The sequence below is a fragment of the Leptinotarsa decemlineata genome, unplaced genomic scaffold, assembly GCF_025532065.1.
Source record: "Leptinotarsa decemlineata unplaced genomic scaffold, Ldec_3_MD MMD2_tig00026314_RagTag_RagTag, whole genome shotgun sequence".
Lineage (NCBI taxonomy): Eukaryota > Metazoa > Arthropoda > Insecta > Coleoptera > Chrysomelidae > Leptinotarsa > Leptinotarsa decemlineata.
In genome coordinates this window covers 10,337,555-10,359,723 of record NW_027412684.1, presented here as the reverse complement: position 1 = coordinate 10,359,723, position 22,169 = coordinate 10,337,555, and the positions used below count along the sequence as shown (strand labels likewise).

At 34.7% G+C, this 22,169-nt stretch overlaps 1 protein-coding gene across 1 annotated transcript in view; it reads left to right on the top strand.

Annotated features, from left to right (window-relative positions):
- The window catches only part of LOC111508040 (ATP-binding cassette subfamily G member 4), an 80,736-nt gene that overhangs the window by 6,780 nt on the left and 51,787 nt on the right, over positions 1-22,169 (top strand). The window lies entirely within an intron of this gene.

Sequence of the window (22,169 nt, the reverse complement as noted above, 5' to 3'; positions counted from 1 at the left end):
AACAGTAGTTTCCAGCATATTGAAATACAGTTCAACTGTTGAATTTTGATCGATAAATAGAGATCCTACAATATGATTCTCCAATATTCCTGTCCGAACGTTATTTTTTTCTGGATATTGGGTATGTGTTTCCCGGAAAACGTGAGGGTTGGTGTCACTCCAATAACGGCAATTTTTTCTGTCAACATTGCCGTTGAAAAAAATGTACATTCGTCACTAAAACAATTATTGTGGAGATAAGTAGGATGTCTTGCAATGGTTTCCGTCATGATTTCGTAGAATTCTGTTCTTCGATCAGGGTCATCTTCAGTTAATTGGTGTATCATTTTAATTTTGTATGGATGACACCTATTCCTCTTCAAAAGTCTCCACACAGTGGAAGGAGACACTTCACAAACATTCGCGAAGGAATAAGTAGACTGTTCAGGATTTACTACCATCTCACCAATTATTTGTACTTGCTGTTCTTCCGGAATTGGCGGATGACCTGGGCGGTTTGTGTTATGTACACTACCGGTAGTTGTGAATTTGGATACAAGTTTCCTCAAATATTTTCTACGGATAGGACGATTCGGAAAACGTTCATTGAAAATCCTTTCGGCCCCGTGAAAGGTACACGTCGCACCTTAAATAAAAATCTCTTCAATTTTTCTTCCAATGGACGAGAATTGACCATTATAGAGATTGTTGATGTGGTACCTTTCTACTAGTAACACCGAAAACAAAATGAGAATATTCTAACTGAACAATCATGTTCGTTGTCGTACTGATATTTTTTGTCATTTTTATAAACAAAAAATAACTTAACAAACCTTATCGGGTTGTTGGTATTGCTATATGGCAGATAAAAACGAATATGTCTGGAAATATCGATATTGATTTGTTTGTCTTCAGGAAACTATTAAAAGTTCCGCCATTTTGTAGTAGGTGAAAATATTGACTTCATACTCTAGGATTGTGAAGTATTCGTCAGAAGCCTCAAAATGATGTGTCGCAAGACCCTCCCCCCCTTTCCAGTCAACTTTTTTCCCAGATGGCGCCTAATCGCCATCTTGAAAGTTCCATCTGTCAATTCCACTTCAAAATGAAGTATTCATGCAATAATTTCGTTATCCCAAATTTCAATTTTTTGAGTTGACTCGTTCAAAAAATAAAAGGGGAGGGAACATTAAAGAAAGGCACTGATAAAAATGCTAGGACAGGCCAAATTTCATTATTGAATTGTCATCTATCATTTCCACTGTACTATCCACACTCTTATACTATTCAGTTATATATCAGAAAAAAATGTCTACCTTGAAAATATTTCCTACACGTGATGATAGATACTCATTGTACAAAAAACCTTAAAGAAATGATATTTTCTGGAGTTTAATAGGTATATATTTAATCAAACTCAATAAAAATACCCACGTGTAGCCTTGTAGTTTCTCTTGACTTTTGTTACCCATTCTGTTTCATAACAGAAATATATGTTATTATTATGGAGTTTATTTATTACTTTATCATTCATCAATAATTTCAATGATTAAAATTTCATTTCACTCATATCAGTTCATGTATGTCACATAATACATTTGAAATTATTAAGTTTTATCACGTGGGGTGAAAAATATGCTCAAGTTCAAGTCAGGACATAAAATAGCATTCTCAACACTATATTTAGAAAATGTTCTATTCCTCATTCATTAGATGAGAAGTGAGAATCCAAAAAGATATTGAACAGTCATTCAGCTACTTTTATCATATAAAATTCCAAGGGTGCCACTCACTCTTCTCAGGAGATTAAAGTGGAAATTTTTAAATTATATTCACTAAGTGTATCCCATGCAAAAAACTGAATTGCGTCGTATCTGAAACACTTTATCAATCAAATGATCAAGTAGTATTTTAGGAGGGTAGTTTGAAAAATTTTCCGACCCCAACATGAAGATAGCAGCTAGTGAATTTCGTTGTTCATCTGTTGGCAGTTACTCACCAAAGTTTCAGACATTTTGGACGCACAGTTGTTATGTAATAGTTGTTAGATGCCGCGTAAGACCAAAAACGTTTTCGAATGAACATTTCCAATGTTCTGTTGGCGCAGTTTAGGCCCAATAAATTCGAGTTTTGACGCCGAATAATTACTGTAGATGCAACTGGGATACACCATTATACGGCCGAAACAAGAATACAGTCCAAACAGTGGACTGCAAAGGGAGAACCGGCTCAAAAACTGTTTTTTAGCTGCGAAATTGATGGCGACTCTTTTTTGGAATAGTCATGGAGTTATTTCAATCGATCATCTTCAAAAAGGAAAAACCATTACAAGAGCATACTATGCATCATTATTTGACAAGCTGAAGGCAGAACTTGCCGAAATGCGGCCACATTTGCAGAAAAATAATTCTGTTTCACCAAGACAACTAACCTTGTCACACTTCAGCGGTGAATTGAGTTTTGAAATGCTTGAACATACGCCTTCCTCACCAGATCTAGTCCCAATCGACTTCTTTGTGTTCCCTCATCTGAAAATTGCGGTCGAAGTTTTTCGTCAAGTGAAAAGACAATCGACCGATATAGTCCATAACTCAAGGTGGAGTATAAAGATTTAAAAGGAAGTTTTCTCCACATGAAAAAGAAGAATATATTTAGTTATTTTATCGGAAAAACATACATGTTTCGATCAGAGCTGTGATAATCTTCAGTGTAACAAAAGCCAGAAAATAAGGAAAACAATGCAAAACGGATTATTTGATAATAAAAGTTATAAACTTACATGAACAAATTATAGATCAGTAAAGACGAATGGAATCAAAGGCATCGTCTTATTTAGAACTAAGTACATTTTTAAATTTTGGAGAGATGCCCCACAGTACAAAGAATAATAACATCGTCAAAACAAGTAGGTTGTGAACATCAATTTGTATTGACCCATAATTTGTTCATGTAAGTTTATAACTTTTATTGTCAAATAATCCGTTTTGCATTGTTCTCCTTATTTTCAGGCCTTCATTACACTGAAGATGATCACAGCTGTGATCGAAACATGTATGTTTTTCCGATTGAATGAGCCAAAATTAAATCCCCTATATTACTTTTGCTTTTCTCCGTATTTTGCTGATGTAGCAGCAGCTACTGCTTTAGAAGTTTTCTAAGGCACATTTTCGAACTCACTATGTCACCAAATAGCTATCAGTCGTTATTTCGCTGCTATGGTAATGCTCAACTGCATTTACCAAAACCTAACGAGGTCTTACCTTTTAACATGTGATTCCTACCACTGACAACAACGATGTGATTCGTCCCGGCCTAGTCCGGAAAGTACGTAGTTCCCGGACTACTTTATCAAAGAAAAAGCGTCCGGGGTTCTTCCCACGAGAATGCCGAAAATAATAATTCAGTATTCATCATATGCATTCATGACATATTGATTAGATACTATATATTCTTGATCAATAAATAATAGCTTGGATATATTAAAAAAAATCAGTATACTTTAACTGCCATTGTAAACAAAATTCATTATCATAAATTAACACCATATACTACCTATAGCAGAAATGATTAGTAGTTTGTTGTTATTTTTTTTATTAATTTACATTTGAAATTAAAATGAGATTCATCTTCATTGAATTCATAATTTAAAAATCACTTTAATGGGTACCGCCATATATTCTTTGAAAGGCATTTTTTGTGGAAGAGTCAATGTCTTTTGCTGTTTTTTTGATGATCATTTTTCACAATCTGACAAATTAATCAGTAGAGAATATGCCGAAGTAAATAAAAAGAAAACTTAATAGTTCACCTCGAGAAGATATTGCAAAACCACGAGGTTTTGATCCTGAAATTAAAAGCACATTTGATTTCTTTCACTGCTATCTATCCAACAGAATAGAGTTCGTACAGTTTAACAACGTATCTTTCTTAAAATTCACCGCTACTTCGGGAGTTCCGCAGGGCTCGATTTTGGGACCTCTCCTTTTCGTGTTATTTGTTAATGACATTTCTCGGTATACCGGGCATTCTCAATTTCTCCTATATGCCGATGATCTCAAGCTGTTTAGAAGAATTGAAAGCGAAAACGATTCTGATATGCTTCAAGATGATCTCAATAATCTATCTACTTACTTTTCAGTATCTGACCTATCTCTCAACGAAGCTAAATGCAAAATAATGAGTTTCATACGAAAGAAGTCACCCACTATCAAGGACTATTTCATTATTCATACCAATTTACAGAGAATAAATGAGATGAAAGATCTCGGGATCATTTTTACTGGTGTGTTCAGTTTCTCTGGGCACATTGAATACTTAGTATCTGAATGTTATAGAAAAATGAGCTTTATCTTAAGATCCAGCAGTGAATTCAATCACGATACTTGCTTGTTAGTCTTTAACTCCATTGTTCGTTCTAAGCTGGAATGTGGTTGTGTCATTTGGAATCCAAAGACCTTTTTATATTCTGAAACTATAGAAAAAGTCCAGAAACGATTATTAAGAACACCCTTTTTCAGAAAACACAATGTTTGGCCTTTATTTATATCATATTCTAGCCAATTACAACAATTCAACATGCAACCATTGAAAGACCGCCGTGAGTCCTCGGAAGTAATTTTTGTTTTTAACATTCTCAGAAAACTGAAAGTACCTGAAATTCTATATAATATTGATTTTATTGTACCTGACGAAAGACTGACAAGAAGAGACAATCTATTTCGTATCTCAAACAATTTGTCTCGCCTTCAACTATGTCTCGAAACAGTTAACAAAATGGCGAGGAACTGTAAACTGGATATATTCAGTATTACAGAGGGACAACTCCTCCGAATGCTCAAATGTGTCTGAATATTTTTACGGCCATTTTATTATTTACTGTTTTATATTGTAATATTTTGTATATATTTTAACTGTATCAATGGTATTCAATGAATAATACTATATGTAAGGAACTTTCGATAAAACTGTACATCATGTAAGTGGAAACCATTCTGTTTGTTGTTCAGTATGAATAAATGTCTATTTTATTCTATTTTATTCTATTCTATTCTATAATACATGCCTTTTCTTTCAACATGTGGTAACATTGCTATATTCTAAACCGTAACAGAAACGAAGACGATTAAATGGGAAAAAAGGTAACTGTCATCGGAAAAAATACAATGGTCGAAGAAAATTCACGGGGACTTACGCCTTTCTCGAATTATACAGGGAAAACAAAAAATGCTGTTTTTCGTTTTTTTTAATGGAATTGTTATTTTGGAAAAAATCAAAAAAAATTTAAAAAAATTTATTGTATTCGAAGTGTACTATGACGATGTAATGATAAATATTCGATAGAACGTTTCGTGTCAACATGACCACCATCAACTTTTTTTTTTAATACGGACCTGTCTTTTTTATCACAGATATTGATAAATCGATAAATTCACAATCCAAGGGTATATCATATTTGATATTTTTGTAGCGTTTTATTTGAAATAACCACCATCGTTAGTGATTACAACCAAACAAAAAATCAATTTATTTTATCATGAACTTTGGGGAAGAATGAAGCCAATACGGAGAATCAAAGCTACACGGCAATCTACAATAAATGCTCGAATTGATGACCTCTTTGTTGAATGCACATACGTTGTCGGTCCAGGCAATTTCTGTGGCAATTTTCTAGCCTAATAGGTGTAACACTAATACATGCATCTTTAATTTTTTGTTTGAGATGGTCGATATCTGTACTTGGTGTTGAGAAAACTTTATCCTTTATGTATCACCACGGCGTAAGATCTGGGGATCGAGCTGGCCAGTTAATCTGTCCATTGTTTCCAATCCATTTTCTTCGGAATATTGCATCTAAATGTTTCCTTATTATTGCTGTATTATGGGGAGGAGCGCCGTCCTGTTGAAAATATTGAATTTCATAGCGGATATTCAGTGGCAATTCATCTAAGTAGCCATCGAATTCATTGAATAGAAAATGAAGATACATTTCCCCTATTAAAATGATCATTGTAAAAGAAAGGGCCAACGATGTTTGTTTCCACAATTCCCAACCAAACTTTTATTCCAAACCTTTTTTAGAAATTGGTTTCCTTATGTAAATGTGCATTTGTATTATTCCACCTATAATGGATATTTCTGTTAAAACAACCATTATTGGTGAATTTTGATTGGGGCAATTTCTCTCAGCATAATTTTTGTAACTGGCAAATCCTATTAAAAAAAAAGATATTATCACTGTGTAAATTTTTATGTGGTAATTGCTTACCCATAACATTTATTTGATTCCCCACACTTCCAATAACCACACATTTTCTTGTTTTCTTTCTGACAAATGCACCATTGTCCCTCAATTTTTTTTTAATCGTCTAAACATTTGGATGTTCGGAATACGACGATTCGGGTATAGCTCAACATACATATTCCTTGCCAAAAGAAGATTTTCATTTGATTTTGCATAACTAAATGACATATCAGTCCTTTCATCATTTAAATACATCTTTGATATGTTCATAAACGTCTGACAGTTCTCAATAGATATCAACAATGCATTCATTTTTCCTGCCATGCAAACTAAGCAAAGCCTACGCGTTTAAGATGGTGAATGAATTAAGATGCTATTTAATGGTACCAAATTATACAACAATCGAATTTTGACCAAAAACAGATATTTTAGTCACTTCCAGGATTGATAATTATGAAAATATTACTAATTATAATTGATTTGGGAGTAATAAGCCTTGAAAGAAAGATTATGGCAATACAAAAATTTTTAAAACGAAAAAGTACGAATTTTCATTGTTTTAAGGTACTTACCTACCTTTCAAATTTATTGTGTTGTCTGAATTATATTTTGAAGAAATCGAAACAATTTACAAAAGAAGTAACGACAGAACCGTAATTTAAAATTGTTGTCACTGATGATTTGATATTCTCCGAAATAACAATTCCATTCGAAAAAAAACGATAAACAGTCATTTTGGTTTTCCCTGTATAACTCGAGAAGGGCGAGAGTCCCAGTAAATTGTCTTTACCCATTGTATTGTTACCCCTGTACAAGCTACTGAAAAGTCCAATCGAAGAGAATCCACAAATGTATTTGTTCATTTTTTAGATTCTGGAAGGTTCAACACCCGAAAAACAATATGAAAATATCGTTATACCCACTATTGACTTCTGATACAAGTATGATAATGATAATAATATTTTTTTCAAATGAATGATATCTTCTCTATTATCTCCTACTCGTTCTCAGGGTGTATCTATAAACAATTCAACATCTAAGTTCAGGTTTGTTGGACTGGAGTACCTCAAAGCTCCGTATTGAGTCTACTTTTGTTCACCATTAACGATATCAACTATTTTATAGAGGCATTCAAATATGTTTCATTTACGATTCTCCTCCATGCAGTGTCGATAAAGATTGATTTTTATTAAATGTTCTCACATTAAACCAAAAATTATTATTTTCTCAATAGTAATGTTAAGTTAGAGGCAGCATAATTCATGTGAAACATTTTTCATATCAAGCCAAATCAAAAAAATCACTAGTTTCGATATTACTATTTTATTCTCGCTCTCATTACCACTTCAATTATGATACAAACCATCAAACTTATTCTTTAATGTAGGGTACAAGGACCACTACCGACTTATTCTATTTTCAAACAAATTAACATTAATTTTCGTAACGCGTTTTGATTGAAATACGTCAAAAGTCAAATTCACTAACTAAAAAAAAGTACAAAATTCGGAATATGATCTTTGAATTTTATTGAGTTACGACATTGAAATCTAAACTTAGTGAATTTCATTTTTGTAAAAAATTGTAGTCCTTTAGCCCCGTAGAAATTAGCTTTGGCTTGGAGTATGCAAAAAAATGTTTCCATCGAAATTATAAATGGATCAAGTTTGTCACAACTTGTAAATTCATCGAAAAAATATCTTCTGAAGAATTGTTTCCACCCTGTCAGTAAACTTGTACATTGTACTATTTACAGCGTGACTCACGGTCGATGGTAGGTTAGACGTTTCTGGAAAACGCAAAGCATGTTTTTTTTGGAAATTTCACCTCTCACATTTCCTTACCTGTTCTATCGATTTAAAATATTTTCAGCATTGCGGCGTTGCCGCTTCCATAAAAAAGTCCTAGCAACTTTATTTTTTTAAATGGAACACTCCGTATATTAATACATTTTTGGAATCGCTTTAGTATTTTAATACTTTTTTGTTACTAATGTCCTATACCTATCTCTATCTGTTTTCAAGGTAAAAAATAAATTGTGCTAAATATGGTCCGAAACATAGCCTTAATTGAAAATGAGTACATCAGTAATCTCAATTCATGAAAAGTTGATATTTTGATGATAGTTTGGACAAACTCGAAATGTTCAAATAACACTAAGAAATCGACTCCATATCATAGAGGGCGTGCTAAAATTATTATTATTTCCATTGTGCATAAAAGTAGTCGAAAGTTCATTTTTTCAAATGAAACCCCCTGTATATTACTCGATAAATTGAAAGATGGTGAAAAATGCTTCAAGATGATATATCATGTCCCTATACCTAAATCGTCAAGTTTTCTCAATAAAGTCGCTTCTTCTAGAAACATTTTTTTTTAGAATTTGGATATAGATAGCAGTGGAATTATCAAGCTTATAGCAGTTCGGTTACTTTTATGAGGTATCGACGATTATTCAAACGAAGTTCTTATGAAATTATTTATTATACACATGAACAAAGTGATCAAATCATTGTTAGAACGTGTAGAAAATTCAACCAAATGTATCCTGAATCAACACCAATGAACGAGAGGAGGTTACAAAATAATTTCCTTAACTATGGCTCCATGTAAAAAGCGCCTTCAACATTACCAAAATCTGTTACTTCAAATGAGGACAATACTGTTAACGTTTTGGCATATTTTTATGCATATTCAGAAGCTTTCATTAGCAGTGCAGAAAAAGATTTAGGTGTATCACATGCTTCAGTACAACGAATTTTGAAAAATCACGGAATACATCCGTATAAATTTACCAAGCCCTAAAAGCAGAAGACTTCGAACGTAGAATGCATTTTTGTGAATCCCTTTTGATTCATACACAGGAAGATCGGGAATTTTCGTCAAAAATAATTTGGAGCGACGAATCAAAATTTACGAGGGATGGTATTTTCAATAGAAGGAATAAACATTTTTGGGCTGATCATAATCCTCATGTTACAAAAGAAATGGGTTTTCAAGAAAAATTTGAATGTTTTCTGTATTCTGAAGAACAATAAAATTAGCTTTTTTATTTATGAAGACACACTGAATGCAGAGAGATATCTCCAAATATTAAGGACGACTGAAAAAGCAACCACAAGTCGGGTACAAAAAAAAATTTTGAAGTGTTTAGAATGTAATGGACAACATTTTTAGCATTTATTGTGAAAATGTGATATTTTGTTTACAATTTTGTTATTTTGAATCATCCTGTTCTGTTATTGTCTGTACTTTCACATGTTTTAGCCCACAAAATCTTACTTTTTACCTAGAAATGACTGATTTTTGGTACAGTTGTTCCCTGGAAACTTTGAGCTATAGTTAAGGAAATTATTTTGTAACCTTACAAACTTCCTCTCGTTCATTGGTGTTAATTCAGGATACATTTGGTTGAATTTTTTACATGTTCTGACAATGATTTGATCACTTTGTTCATGTGTATAATAAATAATTTCATAAGAACTTCGTTTGAATAATCGATATTTGCATTCATTTTGGAAGATGATTCGAAACACCATCGATAACTCTTTGTAAATTACTTATAAAAGTAACCGCTATAAGCTTGATAATTCCACTGCTACCTAAATCCAAATTCTAAAAAAAAAATTTTCTAGAAGAAGCGACTTTATTGAGAAAATTTGACGATTTAGGTATAGGGACATGATATATCATCTTGAAGCATTTTTCACCATCTTTCAATTTACCGAGTATTATACAGGGGGTTTCACTTGAAAAAATGAACCTTTGACTACTTTTATGCACAATGGAAATAATAGTAATTTTAACACGCCCTGTATGATATGGAGTCGATTTCTTGGTGTTATTTGAATATTTCGAGTTTGTCCAAACTATCATCAAAATATCAACTTTTCATGAATTGAGAGTACTGATGTACTTAATTTCAATTAAGGCTATGTTTTGGACCATATTTAGCACAATTTATTTTTTATCTTGAAAACAGATAGAGATAGGTAGATTAACAAAAAAGTATCAAAATACCAGAGCGATTCTGAAAATGTATTAATATACGGGTGTTCTATTTAAAAAAATAAAGTTGCTAGGACTTTTTGAGAAGTAGCCACGCCGCAATGCTGAAAGTATTTCAGATCGATAGAACAGGTAAGGAAATGTCAGAGGTGAAATTTTCAGAAAAATCATGCTTTGCATTTTCCAGAAACGTCTAACCTACCATCGACCGTGAGTCACGCTGTATAGTAATGTTTCTGCCACATTTACACACTATCATTCACAGCCACAGTAAGTCGCGTATTTCTGATATACCGTTCTTGGCGGAATCAAATGTGCCAAGTCACTTGAACACTATAAAAAAAGACAAATTTCCAACTTTTCTTCGATGTTCCAAACTATCTAGGTTGCAAGTGATGTTCGCGTCTCCAATCAGACGGATGGCTCTTTCCTAGGTGGTATCCAGCAGTTCCAGGGTATTCTTAGGGGCGGAGTTCCATACATGAGAACAATACTCCAAAGAAGGTCTGATCTGATTTTCATAAAGAACCAAAAGTTACTGAGGTGAGTACAGTTTTCTGGTTCGGAACAGTGTTAGAAACTTTTGAGAGGCAGCCTTTGCAATTCCAGCGATTTTGCAATTCCTTTGCAATTCCAGAAAATCCCTAGTTTTCGTATCAACTAACTGATGAGAAACAAGATTTAATAAAGAGGAAGTGCTCAATTCTAGTTGGTCATTCAATAAAATTTGAGAATTCTTGAATCTATTGTTTTCTAGTCTTCTATAAAAAAAATTGAATTTCATATGTACACGTCACAGTCATGATTGAGCTCATGACCCTCTGCCAAAGATGCTTTGCAAATGTCGAGTGGGTCAAAAAATTACGTCTATGCTCTTTTCTTTCTGCACAAAAACCACAAGTCACCTTATATATTCCTGATCTATCCGACACTGAAGTTTTGGGTATATATTCTGATTCGTAATTGGTAAAAAACAATAAGCACTTACCCTGTGTTGATTAGGATTAACTGAAGAAAAGAAAATCTTATTGAAAAAAATTGATTTCACCTTTCAAAAACCAAACTGGTATCGTGATAAGATGCATTTTCAATTACTTCTGGAAAAAAGACGTTGAAGCTATATTGGTTGACAATTCAAGCACATACTCCATATAATATTACATGGTATTTCATCTGGGTCACTATACTAGACTAGATTATAACTGTCTATTCAAAAAATATTCATTTATACATCAATTTCTTCCTTCGAAGTAGTCCCCTTTCAATATAATACACTTATGTCAGCGTTTTCACAATCCTCGAAGCGGTTGTTATATGCACTTCTTGGTATGTCCTTGAACTCTCTCAGCGAGTCAATTTTTATCTCTTCATTCGTCGTAAAACACCGTCCTTTCATTGGTCTTGTCAATGTTGGAAACAGACAAAGTCACAGGAGGCCAAATCTGGTGAATACACTGGCTGAAGCATGCTTACGGTGTTGTTTTTGGCCAAAAAATCTTGAAAAAGCAATGACGAGTGAGCAGGTGAATTATCGTGAAGCCATGAATTGTTTTCCCACAATACCGGACGTTTTTTTCGTATTGCTTCTCGCCAGCGCCCCCTTCCGGGTTGAGTGCCCTGAGTTGAAATCTTCCCCACAAGGTTACTGTGTGCATAACAACCCATCAAGTCCATCCACCCCCGCTCCGCCGGAGGGGTCCTCAACTTACTGATTGACATCTGACCTCTTTCAGTCGAAGGTCAGCCTTTAGGTGTTTTTATTTTCTAATCTAATGTTTTTTATCGTGACTTTCCTAACTGAATTTTTGCATGGTCCCCAAAAACCAACCAATCTTCTTGTCGCAAGCAAGTGTTGTTTCCATGTGAATCTGAAAATGAAGTGCATTTGAAATCTACTTAAGAAGTTTTCATACTTATCGGAGCCGCCTGACAGCGACTCTCGGGGATGGTCTTTGATTCTTCTTCATTTGCCTCCTGTGTTTGTCCCTCTCTCGGAATCTGGGGTCATCCCTGTTTAGTGCATTGTGAAGATCGCTCAGCGCTAGATTATCGTGCGCTCGAATTCTGTCAAACGTATCTTCTGCGTGTTGTCTCATATATGCGTCTATGTAGTGTTCAGGTCTAGATCCCGGAATATGTACCTATTCGGTACATATCTTGGAGCGTTTACGGCGGCCCTTACGCACACGTTCATAAAATACTGGATCTGTCTTCTGTGTGTTGCTGCGCACTGGCCCCAGGCAGTGCAGGCAACAGGATTATTGGTAGTATTATGGTCTTCATCATCAGCAGCTTCACTATCAATCCCATGTTGCTTCTTCAACCTATTATTGGTTATAGGTTTTGTCGGGCGGATCTCGCCATTCCTATTCTCTGTCGTACGTGAAACCTGAACGTTGATCTTTTGTCTAGGTTGACTCCCAGGTATCTAGCTTCGTTGCTCCACGGAATCTTTTGTCCGTTGAGGGGGATGTTTCCTCCGGGTGTGCTCGCCTCTGGCTGAACAGTATCGCCTGACTCTTGTCAGGGTTTATACTGATCTTCCACAGGTTGACCCATTCCTCTGATCTACCTGCCTGGTGCTGCAAGTATTTAGTGAGTCGCGCTTGGCTTGTTGATCTCACCAGCAGAGCTGTGTCGTCCACGTAGAGCACCAACTTGTTAAAGTTGTTCTCCGGCTTGGACACATCTGCTATGTATACCGAGAAGAGGTGTGGCGAAAGGACTGAACCTTGTGGGAACCTATTTCCAGTAATTGTATACTTCTCGTCAGCGGCGCAAAATCAAGATAATATTCGTTATTGACAGTACGACTATGTGGCATGAACTCCTGATGCATTACGCCACGTTAATTAAAGAAAACAGTGAACTAAACCTTGACTGTTGATCGAACTTGGTGTGCTTCTTTTGGTCTTGTCTCTCCTGGGCTCTTCCATTTGGGACGATTGGAGTTTGGTTTCGATATCATAACCATATACCTATGATTCGTCACCAGTTATGATCTTTTCAAGCAAATCTAGATCGCAAATCTAGATCGCCAATTTCTGAGCGATGCTCATCCGACGGTTTCTTGGTCAAAATTTTGCAATTTTGGAACTAACTTCGCTGCCACAAACTTCATTACCAAAATAATCGAAAAAATTGCATGGCGTGAGCCAACCGACATGCCACATTCTCAGTGATTCGATGAGTCTCCATAACAATTTTCTTCACTTTAATTTTTATGACTCAGAGTTGGTACAGAAGTATTTTTGAGCAGTCAATTCCATTTTTTACACGAAATTTGATGCAAATTCTTTGATCCATTTTCTTTGATAGCAGAAAATCACCAAACACGCAAAACACTCTAACTTTTATGCTTCTCACAAATGTTCGAGACATTAAACTCAGTTTTTGAACAGTCAGTCCACTCTATTGGACATCTCTGGTCTGCATGATAGAATCGAAGCTAAATATTTTCGATATTTCATCCAACTCACCAGATCAATTGCAAAGGCCAACAAAAGATGTTGAAAGAACTACGGTAACAGTAATATTACATTGGTTATGTAGACATAACCCTAAAAGAAAATCCTTCTTTGACTAATTTTCTCGTTCTAATTTTTGACACTCCTGCATCAATATATTATTACAATTCCATGTATCTGTGCTCTTTCACACTGTATTCATTTTAATTCTATATGTTGGCAAATTTCCTTGTTTCTTTATCAGCAATTATTTTTTCATAACATGTTTCTCCACCAATTTGAGACTTTTTTGTCAGGTCACTAATATGAAAATAGGTTGTTCATCAAAAATATTTATCATATTCATTCTCAAGTGTGTCTGACCTACTTGGACTTCCGAGAAGCAAGAGTGGATAAATGTTTCACGATGTTTGTAAAATTGGAGTCAATATTAAATGAAAGATTGCAAATAAAATTTTAAAATTTATTATTTTTTGTTGCACGCGAATCATGATAAGTGTATTTACTGATACTACTTCGTGAGAATCAGAGCATGTCTGTGGAATGGGTCAGATTATTTGTTTACATCTAGATAAATTGTTTTTGTTATCGAAAATGCCCTGCTGATAATTCTCTCATCTAACTTTAATAAAATATTATGGTTGAGATAATTGATTTTTGTGGATGGACATGATGCACAAGTATATTAGTAGCAAGTTTTTTCAAAATCACGATATTAATTAAAATTGTAAATTTAATGAGTACCAGACAGTAATAATAATAATATTTATTGATTCCAAGAAACAAGAAACCTTGGGTTGGTGGTGACTGACCAGTTGAAGAAAGAACTTCGAAACCATTATGTGATTTTTGTTTGTGAGTTTGCAGTCAATTTTGAGGATGCCAGGGAGTGAGTGGTATTACATCAAGCTTTCGGAAATGTTTATTTCCTTCTTCAGGACTTAATTTGTTTACAATTTCGTAGTGTTATTTGTTTTAAGTAATATTTTTGATTAAATATACATACGCGCGCCACTGCAGGTAATAAAACGATCCGAAAGCCAATTTGTTTGCGACCTGTTTGTCTTACGAAAATAAAGTTGGCCCGATAAAGTATTATAAAACCCTCTATATCAGCTGTGGTAAATCATAACCAAATTGCAAAATTTTGTTTGGACACTTTTTAGCGTTTTGTATTCATAATGAGCATTCATTACTTTTCACAATTAGAAAATAAAGTATAGATTGATGATGTTTACGCCCATTCATCTGTAGAATTGGTAACTCGAAGGCCACTTCAGCATCTGCTTACAAACTACTTTTAATGCGAATAATGTGGGGGATTATTAACAATCTTTGTTAAACGTTGTAAGGTCAATCAGTAAATGGAGAATAGGATCAATAAATTCTTCTAATGGAGACATTCGTATGCTGAATCGTAACTACAATATCAATTCATACTAAGGCTGAATTACCACTGCTTCATCATCTGATGTCCGAATCGTCATTCGAATCATCGGACAAAAATCTATGATTCGCACAAGCACAAACGTTCATCGAATACGATTTTATTCTATTTTATTTTTTAAGGACGGAACTCAAACACTACAGGAAAATCCTTAAAGGGCTCTCAGAGCGGTGCCTGTGCGAAAGTAGCGATTCACATTGGAGTTGAACCTCAAAACGATGAGCAGCCACAGTACGTTGCGTATTTCTGATAAGTAACGCTCTTGGTGAAATCAAATGTGCCAAGTCACTTGAACATCTCCCGTGAAAGTATCTATAGGAGAGAGACAAATCTCCAGCCTTTCTTCGATGTTCCAGGATATCAAGGTTGCACGTGATGTTCGCGTCTCCAATCAGGCAGATGGCTCTATTCTGGATGGAATCCAGCAACTTTGGGGTATATTTGGGGGGCAGAATACCATACATGAGAACAATACTCCAAAGAAGGTATGACCTGAGCTTTTTAAAGCATCACAAGTTGCTGAGGTGTGTGTAGTTTCCTGGTTCGGAATAGTGTTCCAAGGTTTTGAGAAGCAGCCTTTGCAAGTCCAGCGTCATGATTGTGCCAAGACATATTGGTGTCCATTTTAACCCCCAACAAACTTGTCGAAGTAGAATTGTCAGATCTGACATTTATCTTCTTGGAGAACCTCGATGCCTGGGTTTTTGTGGTATTGAATCATTTCGAAATCACTTCTCATTGAGATATGCAACCTCCTGCTGCCGGTGAAGATGTGCCTCTTTAGCCGATGTCCTGGAATCCAAATGGAATGACGAAACAAGTGTGCTGTCGTCAGCAAAGCAATATATTGGATTCTTGATTTTTCTTCAATAAGTCGTTGATATACAATAAAAAGAGGGTTAGAGACAATATGGATCCCTGGGGAACCCCAACGTTGATGGTAAAAGTATTCGAGAGATATCCATCGACGGCCACTTGCAGGGAACGTTTTTTCAGAAAGCTGGATGTGTAGTGTAGTTACTATGTTTACACGACTGAAAGCGGATTATTGTAGTGGATGCATGCAGTACAGTGCCGTCGTGTGTAGTACATTCATACTTTTTCAGTAAGATTTTACACTAATCTGCTACGCTGATACAATTTATAGATATTTGAATTATCCAAAGGAACAATTCGTTCAGGCCAGTCTTCCCTTACCTACATAGTAGATTTATGGGATGACACCTATCAGAGAACAACTACTCCCCTGGATAATACCACGAGGAGCATTTGATTATATCCAACAAGTGTCAGTGCAGAATTATTCATATAAATAATTCCTGCATATACTGTCGGCGATACAACCGCCGGAATCGATTTTTAATTATTGGAACACACTCGCAGACCGGATTCGGATTATTTGGCCACTCATCAGTGCAAAGTAGTGTCCATAATCAACATAAAGTCGATGATTTCCGATAATTGAATAATGATTATCGCCAGAAGAAAACGCAATAAAACACTAATCAAAATATTGCGATGTACGAATCAATTCATAGTGAACTTATTACAGTTTAGAGTTCAATGAAAACTATAAACCAAAAAACTCAAGAAATTGAGGAAAATGAGTTCAATAGTGTTATTATAATCGATGATTCGATTGAATGTGTGAAAAATATTTCATTTGAGAACAGAATATTTTATTTAATATATAGATTCCTTTCAAGAATTGTAACTGCCTGATAAAGTGCAATTTGTTACATAGATTGGCCATTTATCAACCATATTCATGAAACATGCTTTTTTCTATAAAGAAATCCTTCATTCATTGTTGTTTTCGTTTAAACTCCATTTAGAATTGTGTTTCAATTTTTGTCTAGTATATGTAATCGTTCCTTAGAATCCATTCATTTAATTTCATAATGGAATATTTCAATAATTGATTTCAAGCTGGTCATTTCATTGTTGTGGGTTTATTGATAATCATTCAATTGGGGGACACTTTCAAAAGTTCTCTTTAAACACTATACAGTAAATTCCTTCCCAATTCATCTTAGTTGAATATTCTGAAAGTTGAAACTGGGGCTCACATTGACCACCAAGCGATATACAATATAGGGCTCTGTTATTCCCTTCACTTACAAACACCTTTGACTTTCTGCGAATCAATCACCCCAGTGCCGAAATTCCCATATTCGGTGACTTCAATGTCTACAATAGTGAATGGCTCAAATTTTCAAATATTAACGACGAACAAAGTCGCGAAACTGAGGCTTTTGCAATGAGCAGCGGACTTACTCAGATTATAAATGAGCCAACTAGAAATTCTGACCGCAATGTAGAAAATGCAAGTTGTCTGGATCTATACCTAACAACCAATCTCGAAATTTACACAAACTCATTTTCAGTTATAAGTGAATTACCAATAAATGTTGGGGAACAATCTAAGCTGCGCAAAGTTTGGCATTACAGATCTGCTGAGTGGGAGGATCTTCAAGACCATTTCCGAAATTTCCCTTGGCTAGATGTTTGTTTTAGCTCTAATGATCCATCAACTAGTGCTTCTGAAGTCACGGAAGTTATCCTATCATCCATGGATGCATATATTCTTTTTTCAATGAAACATACTTCTAACGGCAAACCTTGGTTCAACAAAAACTGCGACCTCGACCTCATCCTAACTGTATTGTTGAAAAGAGTTTGCCGGCAAAATATTTCATATAAATATACTATTTGGTTGCCTAGTGATATTATTCATTAAGTCAGAAGTCAAAAACTATCATCTGAGGATGTATCAGAAACACAGCTATCTGGTTCACCAAAAACGTTTGGAAAAACTTCGTTAAGAAATTAAGAGAATAAAATTTTGTTTAAATCTCAACAGAAGACCATTATTCTCAGTAACAACAATTTCTTAAATTCAAAATTGGGTAGTATTTTCAAGAGTGAATTGGTAAAAAAGAAATAGTATGAAAGTCATTCAAAATGAGATTTTTCAATAAAATTTTTATAACCATTCAATTTGTAAAGAATATGGATCATGTAAACAGAATAATGAGATCAATCAAATACATATGAAATGACTAGCTGTTGCCCGCGTATAATTTGGTTTGTTACAGACCATTTTAAACAAATAATTGTAATATTTTTCATTCACCCAAAACTTCAGGTTTCCAACATCAAAACTGATGAAATTCCTGATTCATTTTCTTGATGCATATTTACGCTATAGATAGATAGATAATCTAAATCGGCATAATTGAAGTAGTTAAATAATCCTGAGTACTATAAAAACAGTTTTCCAGGAGAATAGTTCTGACTCTGTTTTTGAAGGAGCTTTGTTTGAGCACTTTGAACGAATTAGGAAGATGATTGTAGAGATTGATATTCAATGAATTTTTAATAGATCTGCATTTCTTGTAGCATGATGATGAATATCCTGATGCTAGATTGGTTTATTTTTATGGATTTCAAGTAATTGACTGTATATGAATACCGATCGTAGTGATAGTATACCCATTTTTTTGAAAAGCGGCTCACAGTGATCTCTATAATTGGCATTCATCAATATTCTGACTGCTTTTTCTGACGTCTGAAGATTTTAATGGAGAGAGAGGAATTACCCCACAAAACTATGCCATAATTCATATGTGAGTGGAACCAAGCAAAATATAAACTACTCAGGGCGTCAAGAGATAATACTATATTTAGCTGTCGAAAAGCAAATATACTCTTACACAGCTTCTTACTCAGTTCATCAATGTGTGCATACCATGATAAATTTCGGTCAAGAGTGAGTCCTAGTAGTTTGGCAGTATCATCGCCATTTTCAGTGGTTCCAGTTTTTGAGGTCGTAAACAAGACCTTCTGGGTCTTGCTTTCATTTAATTTCAACTGATTTTTTGTGAACCACAAAAACGCCTGTCTCAGAGTATCATCAGTAATTGATGGTAATTCGACTATGTTTTTCTGAGACGTTATTAGAGTTGCGTCATCTGCGAAAAGAATACATTTACCTGGTGACATAAAATGACTGAAGTCATTGAAATATATCAAGAATAGCAATGGTCCCAGAACGGATCCTTGCGGTACACCATTCTTGATAGTTTTATTGTCAGTCATATTTCCATTCACACATACAGATTGGGTTCTGTTACATAAGTACGACTGAAATAAACTGAGTGGTAGCCCCATCACTCCATAAAACTCCAACTTTTTGAACAGAACATCGTGCGATACGCAGTCGAATGCTTTAGAGAGATCACACATGGTTAATATCACATGTTCACCTCTCTCAAGACCCTCGATAACCAGACTCATAGTTTTTCGAATTGCATCTGTTGTTGATCTACTTGTCCAAAAACGGGAATGATTGATATTGGTCTATAATTACCAACCAGAGACCTGTCTCCTTTTTTAAAAAGAGGCAATACCTTTGTACATTTAAACATGTCTGGAAAACACCCTTTTTGTATACACGAGTTGAATAAATGTCAGAGGATCTATAATTACTTCAATTATACCTTGATCATTGCACTGTTCATACCGTAAATATCTAAGCAAGAAGCATTTTTCAAGGATATCACTGCATCAATTATTTCTGATGGCGTTACAGGTTCAAGAAAGAATGAAGTACATGATGATTTAGCACCATTAAGTAAATCATCCGAAGTGAATTGGACTTTGGGTAGTCCTGAAATAACATTTTCTACTATATTAATGCTATATAAAGAACCTTCTAGGTTCAATAGCTTCGGCTGTAAGTTAATACAAGAGTGTCCGTGAATCAATAGGTACCCACTCATACAATATTGACTAGCATCAGCAAAAAATGAAAGGATTTGAATGAAATACATTGATAATCCTACTAATCCTACTCCTACTAATATTATAAATGTGTAGTTTGTAAGGATGGATGAATGTAATATATGTATTTACGTTTTTTACTTTTTCACGCCTAGACAGCTCAACAGATTCAAATGTAAGTTGGTATATTGATATACCACGACCTGGAATCACACATAGGGCAGTTTCCCACGGTAACGCGGGTAAAACAGCGGAAAATTATTAACAATGCATAAGTGGATACCTATTGATTGACTGACGCTCTTATATAAACGTACAGCCGAAGCTACTGAACCTAGAATCTTAAAATATGCAAGTAGGTTCTTTGTATAGCTTAAATAAGCATCAAGGAAGGGCATAAGGAATTTCTACCCCCAAGGGGATGAATAAGAGTTCAAAGATAAATATGTAACTATATGTTTAAAATGTCCTGTCATGGAACTAAATGTGACAAACCAAATTCAATGCGGGCGAAGCAGCGGGCAACAGCCAGTAATTTATATTTTTACTCTGAGAATACAGTAACTAAAAAAAATATGCCAACTGCAGTTAGTAATGAATAGCTTCGAGAATCCAATTATGTTACCTATAAAGAAATTTTGCAAAACTAATACAACTATCAACGACGTCTGCCCTCACGCATCTGCTCGCTCACAGGTGGCGTTCTCGGCGATAGCGCTTCATTGCTCAGACCGTCCCTCTACACCCGCACCTCGTCCACCGTCATCTTACAGTAAACGCGATGCATAATGGCTTACTGCATTGTGTTGAGTTATTCTTATCGCGATAACTTTTAAACGATTCCTCCAAATAACTCAGTGTATGCGACAAAGTGTCTCTATATTGATGCTTGAAACGACACTTGTATCAATTTTTATAAGAATTTGACAGATATTCTGAAATGTGCATTGCAGAAAAAGTATCCAATTCAATTGTATTCATCGCTCAGTATTTTGCATATAGTAGCTAACACATAAGAAGTAGATATATGCTATCGCGGACTTTCATTTGGAACTATTTATGATAAACAATCTTGCGATACATTATATGCTTGTAACTCCAACGGTATAGGCAGCGCACGCCCAGGTAGCTCTCAGGTAGCAAGATTTTTCCGACTTACTTGATACTTATCGTTATATTTTGACCAAAATTACACAAAACCATTGTAAATTGTAGCCTATATGTTATTTATTTATTCATTCATTCATTTATTTATTTGTTCTTTTATTTATTATTCAAACAGGCCTACAAGGCCTTATTACATGAATAAAAAAATGTTTGAAATATAAATTTAAATAGATACATTTATATGGCTTACATTCTAATACTTAATATATGCTTAATTGAAGTTAATTATGAACTGTGTAACGAGTTTTTTGAAAGCGCTGAATGAAACTGGCCAATCTATATCCATCAGTAAGTTGAATGTATCGGCTAGTCGCAACATGATTATGAGCGGTGACCTACCAGTAGTACAAACTAGGGGTAAATTGAACATAAAAGAATTTCTCGTTCTTCTTGCAGGCACATTGAATCTTATCCGGAGTTCAGGAGAGTTGACTCCATGATTCAGTATTTTGAATAGCAATATCAATATATTTTGGTTTCTTCTATTGTCCAGAGACAATATTCTGAATTCATTTCTCAATTGTGCTGTTCTAACTATTCTGTAGACAGGATAGATACGATCTTTTTTGTAGTACAAAAATCTTAAAAATTTGTTTTGAATTTTTTCTACTTCGAAAAGTGTATTTGATATTCTCCTAAACAAATTTCTGATACGAATTCAAGTTTCGATCCGACTAATGTGTAGTACACAATCTTTATAGCTTCTATATTGGAAAAATATGATTTTTGTGAAGCCTAACATACGGATTGCTGATTCAATTACATTTTTTACATGGTTTGAAAAGGATAGTTTATCATCATATGTAAAATACCCAGATCTCTCATTTCCATAACGCTCTTTAACCCCTCTCCTTGCATCATGTAATCAAATATTATCGGATCTCTCAACCTTTTTATTCTCATAACACTGCATTTTTTTAGATTGAAAAATAATTTATTTTTACAACTCCACTCGCAAACATATTGCAAGTCTTTCTGCAACATAACACTGTCTCTGACAGTTTCATTTTTTTTTAAATTTTGAGATCATCTGCAAATAACGAACAGCTTGAGTACCTGAGAACTGAGGGCAAGT